Below are 9,541 nucleotides of genomic sequence, written 5' to 3'. Positions count from 1 at the left end.
TCTATTTTCTTTAAGACTACAATGACAAGGCATATTAATACTACAACTTTATAGCAGTAAGAACAAACTTGGACATTGTGGTTATTCATGGTCAGATGAAGCTAAATAGAGGAGAAAAAAGAGGTTAAAAAATTTAAAGTGCCAGATTCTATGTTCTGAAGTATTCAGGAGATTGTGCAGATCCTTGTTGTTTTCTGTGGGTGTTAGAGTCCAGTTAAACAAAAAACAAAACTAGTAAAAGGAGAATGGTATTGAGAGACCAGGAAGAAAGTGTTCATTTATATAGTATCACTGCATGGGAAGAACGTCCTAAGGTTCTTAGCTCAGATTCTCCTGTGTATGATTCGAGAGAGTTGCAAAGCAAGGAGGAGGAGAAAGGGGGTTGAAGTTATTTAAAAAGTGGGTACAAGTTAAAAGTTTTTAAAAAAATGGGTATGGGTTAAATGGGGGCGACCAAATAGGGCGCCCCGTGCAATTTTTACAAAGCAAAAAGGGATTGGGGAAGGGAAAGAAGCTACGGAAAAGAAGAAGAAAAAAAAACACAGAGAAGGAAAAAAAAAGAAGAAGAAGAAGAAGAGAACAAGGAAGAGAAAAGAGGCTAGCAACTTGATGCTACAATATTATTGTTCCTAGCTACTGTTATTTCAGATTTTCAATATTTTGTTATCCCATTGACATGGGTATATTTCCTAGATACTTATGGATATATGTTCATGTTGTCGTGAGTGAAATCAAGGTCAACGTTTGCATATATGGTTTTTATATCTTGTATCTTAATGGACAACCACTTCTTTAAGAGCAACTTAACGTTTGCAGAAGGTATTTTCATTTTTGCAGTTGAATATTTGCTTTTAATTCTCATGATTATATTGTTTTTCTTTTGCTTCAGTAAATTCTTGTGTTATTTATACCATTTTGTGCTTCTGCGGAAAACTAAGTAGCATTTGGTACCAAGTGCATTGTCTATAAGTGAAATGTCTTATTCTTAAATAGCATATTTTAAGTGTTTTACTGACGTCTTATGCTGCTATGAGATAGGAGAAAACATCATTGTGAAACACAACTCTGCTTTGTGTAGCTTCGCCGGATGTAATTTCTTCTGAAACATGGATTTTGGCAGTAATATTTTTTCAAAGCTAGAAAGGTAGTGGTGTTTATGCAACTGAGTTTTGTGATGATATATATGAAAATAAATATGTAATTAAGCTCTTGCCGTGTGAATTTCTAATAACTTCTGCATAATGCCCTTTTTTAAATCAAGTGGCAAATTTAACTGCTAGAAGATTTTTATTTGGTAAAAATTTTGCTGAGAATTGATTGCCTTTAAATCTTCTTTTTTATTGCCCCTTTTTTTCCTTTATGGTTTTCCTTTTCTTCTTTGTGATTCTTTGTTCATCTTGTGCATCTCATTTTTTCAATTGGCTCCTATTCACAAACTTACCTGGGTTTTGTTAACCATCAGTAAGTAAGTAATTTTATGATAACCATCTTGCTTTTGGAGAAAACGAGGAATAGAGTAAACATGACTCGAGCGTTGATGCTAATTTTAAGAATTTCTCTGTTATGCTCTTATGTGAATAGGACAAGTGCTTTGCTTTACTAGGTACTAGTCAGCCATATTAGAAAAGTTAGAACTATAATAGTTATATCTTCGGTAACTTATCTAGTAAACGTGGAATCAGGTATCCTAAAAGCCAGAGTTGAATTGCCATTGGTCTTCCTTTGACAGCTTTCTCTATAAGCTTAGTAGTCTAGCTATAGATTACAATTGAAAGTTAACACCAATCACCAATTCATATCAGGATTATCTTTAGAAGGAAAAGATAATATTTTGAGAAAATCTCATCTTTGAGATCCTTCGGCACTATTGGGAGGAGGTTTAGCAGCAGTTATTATCACACTTTTTCTCTACAAGCTCACCACCACCATTGGATTATCTCTTAATCATCAAGTGCTTTCAGATGCATCTTTTCGGATTGTATCTCTGTTTTCTTGAAAAATGCTATTTTTATTCTTCCATTTTTCTATTTTTAACTGCCTAATGCATAAAATAGGGTATAAATGCAAAAGATTGATTTGGAAGTGGCTAATTATTATTAATATTTTAAGTCCTCTTTCCGCTAAATTTATTGTATTTTGCATCATTAGTTACAGTCATTGAAATAGTTGCTTCCAATTTAGTCTCCTAGGAAGTGAAGGTGAACAAAATATAACAAGTCCAAGAGCCCCTCACAATTTTTGTTTCACTTTAATGTTTCTGGATTTATACTCAGGTTATGTGATTTATATGCAGTAATAATTTACAAACAACTGTAGTTACATTTGCAATGAAGAAAAATTAAAGTCACTATGCGTAAGATGCTTGGAAGTAGGGATAAGTAAGAAAACCATTATCGGCTCCATTTTGATGCTCAAGTGAAATGTGTAGGTATTGTTATCAGCTTCCTACTGTTCTTGATTTTTATATTCTAATCATTCTGTTTTTCTTGTTATTATCAGCTCCAATAAATGTGTTTCTTGTTCAACATTTTGGGGGTCAACTGCCACCTAGTTTTTCCAACTCTCTAATCACTCAGGTAAATTTATTACAAGTTACTATTCTATAGAGTATTATTTTTAATTTGATATAGTGTCCATAGTTGAAGTATTGATTTGATTATATATATATATATTAATCACCAAATAATTGCTAAACATATGTAGTTGCTACTATAAGTAGAAGAGGGGTTATGGAAATCTGACTGTTAAATGTTTTAAGTGCCTTCAAAACTGAGAATTGGTATAAGGGATTAACAGAGTACTACTTTTTCTTTCTCCTAATTTGGAAATCTAGATATGTTCGTGTCTTCTCGACCTTTGGAAAGCTAGATATGTTCATGTATAAATGAGTCACCAAAGAAGACTTGGATTTTCACAAGCTATTTGTCTACTAGCTTCTTGATAAAAAGGACCTTCTAGCTACTTAATCTGTGTTATTGCCTAATCACAGCTGTCTGTTATACAAGTGGGTGCCTTGTTTCTATGATGTTTTCAAGGATTGCTTGGATTTTATTTTCTGAAACTTCTATCTTCTTTTTTCTTATCAGTGAAATTAATGAATAAGGATATAAATAATAACTACATGTAATAGCTCGTTCAATTCACGGCATGTTTGATTCTAATGTGAGAAAGCCTTACATTTTGATAGTTAGTAGTTACGTATATATGAACAGACTACAGTCAACATATATTAGTTTGTGATGTAAACTTTATGTTGATATACTGGGAATCGGTGAACTTTCACTTATGTTAAAGCTGTAATGATAAAGTTCAGTTGTAATTTAGAAATTACTACTAATATATATGCTTCATATTTTTTGCATTTTGATATCTATATTAATATATATGTTAAATAGTATTTTGAATTGACTTTTTTATATAAATAGGTGCAGATTCACCTGGAATCAAGGAAGGTTGTGGACAAGCTTGAATAAAGGTATTGAGAAATTGAGAAATCTTTGGGAGAAAAGATGATGTAGAGATCCTAGTTGGTAAATGGAGGTCAATCAAAGCAATTCCATCAGCAGTATCTATCAAATGAGTCGGGAAATTTTCTTTCGCTTCCAAAACAAGTGGAAAGAACTCACAAGAAAGGAGATCGATGCAACAGTGATTTGATTATGTTGCACTATTTTAGACAATCATATTTTTATTGTAGGACATTAGTTCATCATAAATGTGACAAAAAATAGACTTTGCCTAGAATTTCCTTATCAATAATATAATATTTTCTTTGACAATGAATTATCTTTGTATTTTGGACAATTGTAATTGTCAATAATCATGATGATTTTGTAGTAACGTTTTTGTTTTGTCAGTAAAATTAATATTTTTAGTGACGAAATTATAATTTAACTACGTAGTTGTAAACCTTGTTTATAAAAGCAGAGTTGTCACTAATTTATACAATTAGGGACAAAGTATTTTTTGTATATAAAAGGCATTCTTTAGTGACGATATTGCAATTGTTCAACTGCGAAATATATATAATTTTATAGACAATTTATGTCGTTGCTAATTAAACTAAATAGTTAGTGACAAAGCAGTTTTGTCGGTATTAATGACCTTTTCAGTGACGAAAATGCACTATCAACTACAATTTTTTTTATACCTTTTTTGACGAACAAGTTCGTCATAAATTCTATTAATTTAGGGACAAAAAACGATTTCGTAGTTAATATAACTTTATTTAGTGACGAAACACAAAGTTGTCTTTGTATACTATTAGTGACGGTGTTTTAAGGATGATAGATTGATAAAATTTTTTTTGTCACCAAAGGCCTTTTGATAATTCATCACTAATAATCAAATTTGTTGTAGTGTATCTGGAGTACATGCGGACTTCAATGAACATGACATGCCTTTTGGACTGGATGCCTAATCTGTGTAAACCGTCCGACTCTCAAAAATTCATCACAACCTTTGCCTCAAAATCAAGAAACCTTGACAGGACTCTGTCGGTGCTGATGGCTGTGAGGATCCTCTGTTCGATCAGGGGTGCCCTTCGTGGGTTTTCACGAGCTGAGCTCTCTCATTTCTCTACTCACCATCGCATTATAGTGCTCTTTGCGAGTTTTCACTAACAAGACTCTCTCATTTTGATTTCTTTGCTTACTGTCGCCTCACGGTGCCCGTGTGGGTTTTCACCAATAAGACTCTCTCATTTTATTTCTCTCATTTTGTTGTATCAGATCCAAGTTACTCTATCCTCCTATTTTGAACCTCTTTGCCGATTGATCAGAAGGACTTGAACAGAGTTTGGGTAAAAAGGATTTGGATTGAGTTACAACTTTGGGACCTTTCAGGCGGGATCATTGTCGAACTATTATAACTTCTGCCCCAGTTTCACTTTTGGGGGACTTTGGATTTTTGTTTTGGTGTGACTGAACCCCAGAGAGGTTGCCTACGTATCCTTTCGGAATCAAGTCGAACGTAGCTCAGGAAGATTTTATTTTCGACTTTCCTTTGTTTTTCTGTTTTGTTTTGTTTTTTCTTTCTTTTTCCTTTCCTTTTTTTCATTTTTCATTTCATTTTCTTTTTGTCTCTTCTTCCACCTTTTTTTTCTTTTTGTATCTTTCTTTTCTTTCTTTTTTTTCTCTTTTTTTTTTTCATTCTTCATTTCATTTTTTCAATCTTTATTTTTCAATAACACTTTCAGGTTCCAAAAAGGGTAATCAAAGAAAAGTAACTGGCTCAAAGGGTTTGCAAGGGGTTGATAGTGTTTGGGTAGCGAGAATAAAAGCCATCTTCATCCCAACTGGAGAACATTTATGTTATATAGAAGATCCAACGTAGTACCTTTTGGCTGCATTTGCGTTGATAGTTGTTTCAGGGACATTTCCTTCGATGTGTCCCAAGTACAATGCACTCTTTTGGCAGTACTCTTGTTGCAATGTATGGACCTTTCCAAATTGGAGCCAATTTTCCTTCAACTGTTCCAACTCTTTGTTTTATTTCCTCAAACTTATGTTCTTTGCCTTTTGACTCTTGATTCATTATTTCGAAGTCTGACAGCGTTTTGGGATCAAGGCATGAAGTCCGCAAGCATGTCATGTTATTGAAATCTGCATTTAACAGAACTAAAAAGAGAATAAGAAAAGTGACAAGATTAGGAAAAGAGACATTTATGGACAATGAAATATTAATTTCATTTGATTTTTTTTTGATTGATTTTTTTTTGATTTTTGAAGATAGAAGGGTTTACATCGAAAATTAAGACAATAAAGTAAAACATTCGGATCACACCCTGAGATAATCCGGGTGCAGAAAGGATAGCAAGACTGGCTACCGAGACTCCCGTCTGATGGGGAACTTTCAGGCTTGACGACCATTTTTTTTGGCTTTTCTTCTGTCTCGGCAATGGCTGCAATGGCCTTCAGTGCCGGATATAATTCCTCATCTTCACAAATCATTCCGACTATTGGCCCAATGTTGTGGGCAGGCAACAGATTGTTCATCACATCAGGAGCTTATTCATCCCGAAAAACAATTCTTTCAGCTTCAATCAAATCTTCAACTGCCCTTTTGAGGGTCCAACAGTCCTCTGTACTGTGTCCCACTGCTCTAGAATGGTATTCACATCTAGCATCAGCCCGGTGCGAGGGGGACTCGGGGTTTGGCCGGTTCGGGGCCACTGGTTGCAATAGATTTAGCCTGATTAGCTTTTGGAACAAGCTCGAATATGCTTCACCTGAAAGGCTCTCTTGGGCGAGGATTGTATTGGGGATCATTTGGTTGAGGATTATATGGAGCTTGGTAAGGATGGGCATTTCTGGGAGGTGGAGCTCGGTTTTGTATATAATGTTATGGCCGCGGGTAAGGTTGCGCATTCATCACCGCATAGGGAGGCGGTGCCACGGCATAAGCAGCATCTTGAAGGGGATAATAGTGTCGTGGGATGATAGGAGGCACATATGATTGGCTGAATGACCTGCGGGCCCCCCTCGAGCTTGAAAGCATCATGGCTCCCTCTTCACTCCCATTTCTGTTCATCAAACCCTCCGAACCATTCTGAGCGGACTGTGATGTGGCCTTAAAAGCAGCATGACTCAAGATTCGACCTGTTTTTAAACCGTTTTCAACCATTTCCCTAATTTTGATAGCCTCAGCGAACCGCTTACCCACAACAGACATCATGTTCTGGAAGTAGTCAGCCTCTTGGGCCTGCAGAAAGACCGTGACCATTTCAATTTCGTCCATTGGAGGCTTTACCCTTGCAGCTTGCTCACGTCATTTGACGGCATATTCGCGGAAGCTTTCCGCGGTTTTCTTTTTCAAATTGGACAAATAGTTTCTGTCGGGAGCGATGTCCACATTATACTGGAACTGGCGAACAAAATCTAGGGCCATATCGTCCCACACGTGCCAATGGGTAATTTCTCGATCCGTATACCACTCAGAAGCGATTCCGGTGAGGCTTTCCCCAAAATAGGCCATTAGCAGCTCCTCTTTTCCACCAGCACCCCTCAACTGGTTACAGTATCGTTTCAGATGAGCGACCGAGTCTCCGTGCCCGTCGTACTTTTCAAATTTCGGCATCTTGAAGCCAACAGGCAAGTGGACATGGGGAAACATACAGAGGTCGGAGTATGAGACACTCTTTTGGCCACTCAGACCTTGCATGTTTTTCAGGCTTTGTTCCAGGCTCTTCATCTTCCGAGCCATTTCCTCTTGCTCGGGATTTTTAACAACCTTTTCTTGCTCCACTGAGAGATCATATTGCGGAGGTTGAGTTAAAGAGTACGGGGTCACATATGTTATTTCTGGTTGAAGTTGTGGAACCTGAAAGATGAACATTGGAGGCGGTTCCCTTGAAGCCGGTGCCTGGGGGCGAACCACAGAAGGCATGCCAGGATCATTAGAGGGCATTGGAGGGTGCCCGCATAGGATGAACGGGTTGGGCACAGGGGCGTTGGTAACCTCACCCGACCTGGGGATCAACTCAGGGAACCCAGGGATTGCATTTGGCGGTTCCCTACCATTAGACCAGGCGTCCCACATTTACAATATGTGGAGACGCAACATCTTATTCTCTTCAGCAGCTGCTGATTCTAGCTGCAGAATAGCCGATGTCGGGCTATCCTCAGGACCGATGACTGGTAGATTGCTTGCGGAGGGCATCTGTGCCTTTGGATCTTGTGAAGGAGGGGAGGCTAGACTACCAACAAAACCAACCACCAAAACCTGGCTATTTTGCACACGCAACAACCTTGTTAGTTTTGAGACGCTTAACAGATAGGAAATCGCACGTTTGGATGCAATGCACCTAAACAGTTAAACGTTTCTACCATGTGTTTGAACGGTTGCATGTTTCATCCCGACCTTAACTAACTCTCTCAGTATGTACCTCTTTTTTTCTCTCTCTTTAATCACTCTTGATCTTTTTTTCATTTTGTTTCTGCCGCTCTTTTATTTTTGGCCTTCTTTTTTTTCTCTGTTCTTTTTTTTTTTTCGTCAGTCTCTTTTTTCACTTTTTCTTTCTTTTTTAACTCAATTTTTTTTCTTTTTTTTTCAGATTATTTTTCTCTCAGTTTATTTTATAGCTATGATCGAATCCGATGGGGATTGCCTACGTATCATGACGCAGCATGAATCAGATCTCGCGTAGTTCGGGAAGATTGAGAATAGAGTAAATAAACTAACTCTCTTTTTTTTTTTTTTTTTTTTTTTTTTTTTATAAAACTCACACTATGAAAGCTATAAGAAACGGAAAAACATATTTTTGATATTTTTTTTTTTTTGAAATTTTCGAAAGAAATACTTTAAAAGAAGAAAGGAAATATTTTTTTTTTGGATTTTTGATTTCGATTTTTTTTTGAAAGAAAGACATCTAAAATTCCTTTTATTTTGATTTGAATTTTAGGAATTTCAAAAGGAAAAAAGATTTTTTTTTTTGGAATTTTCATTTGTTTTATCTTTTTCTAAAGAAGAAAGAAAATATTTTTGGATCTTGAAAGTTGCCTTTTAATTTTCGAAAGAGGGACTTTTAAGAAAATGTTTTGAATTTATGAGTTTTTATTTATTTACAATAGCACTTCTAAAGAAAAGCGAAAATATTTTTGGACTTCAATTTTTCAAAATTTTTAAGACATTTACAAATGAAAGACATCTAAAAAGTATTTTTTGAATTTTTGTTTCTGATTTTTTTTTTTGAATATTTGGGAAAAATACCTCAAAATGAAGGAAACCCGTATTTTGGATTTTGATTTTTATTGATTTTTCTTTTTCCGCATGAACAACATTAGAAGGAAGGAAACCTTTTTCTTTTAAAAACTACTTTTTTTTTTATTTTCTAAGGAAAGATTTTTAAAGAAGGAACTAAAGGAAAATATTTTTGGTTTTTTTGAAAATTGGGGTCGGAACCGATGAGGTTTGCCTACGTATCTCACATCCGGTGAGAATCAGACCCGCGTAGTTCGGTCAGTTTTGACGGAACATGGAAAACATGGCACTTGAAAATTTTGGCTCATTTTGAAATGACTTTTTTTTTTTTAGAATTCCGGCAGAGTTTCAGAATATTCTAAATACCTACCTCTCATTTTTATTTGATTTTCTCTTTTCATTTTTTTTCTTTCCCTATTCTAGAAGCCGGTCAACATGCAAGCCGGAACAAACAGATGCGCAAGTAGCACGTATGATGCATCAGGCTGGTCTTTTTAATTTGGGTATACCTGTCCTAGACGGACCCAACCCCTTTGTTGAGTCCCCAACAAATGCACGTGATGCAGACAAACGTTCCTACTAGGGATCTGGCATGAGGCTTTGTTATACTAGGTTTAAAACCTAGGTGTATTGTTCTAGACCTGACTTATTCGAGCGGACAACTNCCGAGCGGACAATTCGAGCCGGAGGGGGGGGGAGGGCAGCGTACCGGGAATACAGAAGCTTCACCGGCTTTACAACTTGTCCGAACCTCGTTCTAAATTTGAGATAAGACTCCAACAGAAAAGAAGTCACACGAAGTGCACACTTCCCAGATGATTTAGAAGACTCAGAGAGAAGA

General features: G+C 36.2%; 1 long non-coding RNA gene across 1 annotated transcript; it reads left to right on the top strand.

Moving 5' to 3' along the window:
• Positions 1 to 719: 719 nt before the first annotated feature.
• LOC109243379 lies at positions 720 to 3,840 on the top strand. The gene is made up of 3 exons (XR_002070560.1): positions 720 to 819; positions 2,500 to 2,576; positions 3,426 to 3,840. It is a non-coding gene; the product is annotated as an uncharacterized LOC109243379 (long non-coding RNA).
• The last annotated feature ends 5,701 nt before the right edge of the window (positions 3,841 to 9,541 follow it).

The sequence above is a fragment of the Nicotiana attenuata genome, unplaced genomic scaffold (genome assembly GCF_001879085.1).
Source record: "Nicotiana attenuata strain UT unplaced genomic scaffold, NIATTr2, whole genome shotgun sequence".
Lineage (NCBI taxonomy): Eukaryota > Viridiplantae > Streptophyta > Magnoliopsida > Solanales > Solanaceae > Nicotiana > Nicotiana attenuata.
The sequence above is the reverse complement of the archived record's forward strand: the minus strand, read 5'-3'. Positions and strand labels throughout refer to the sequence as shown.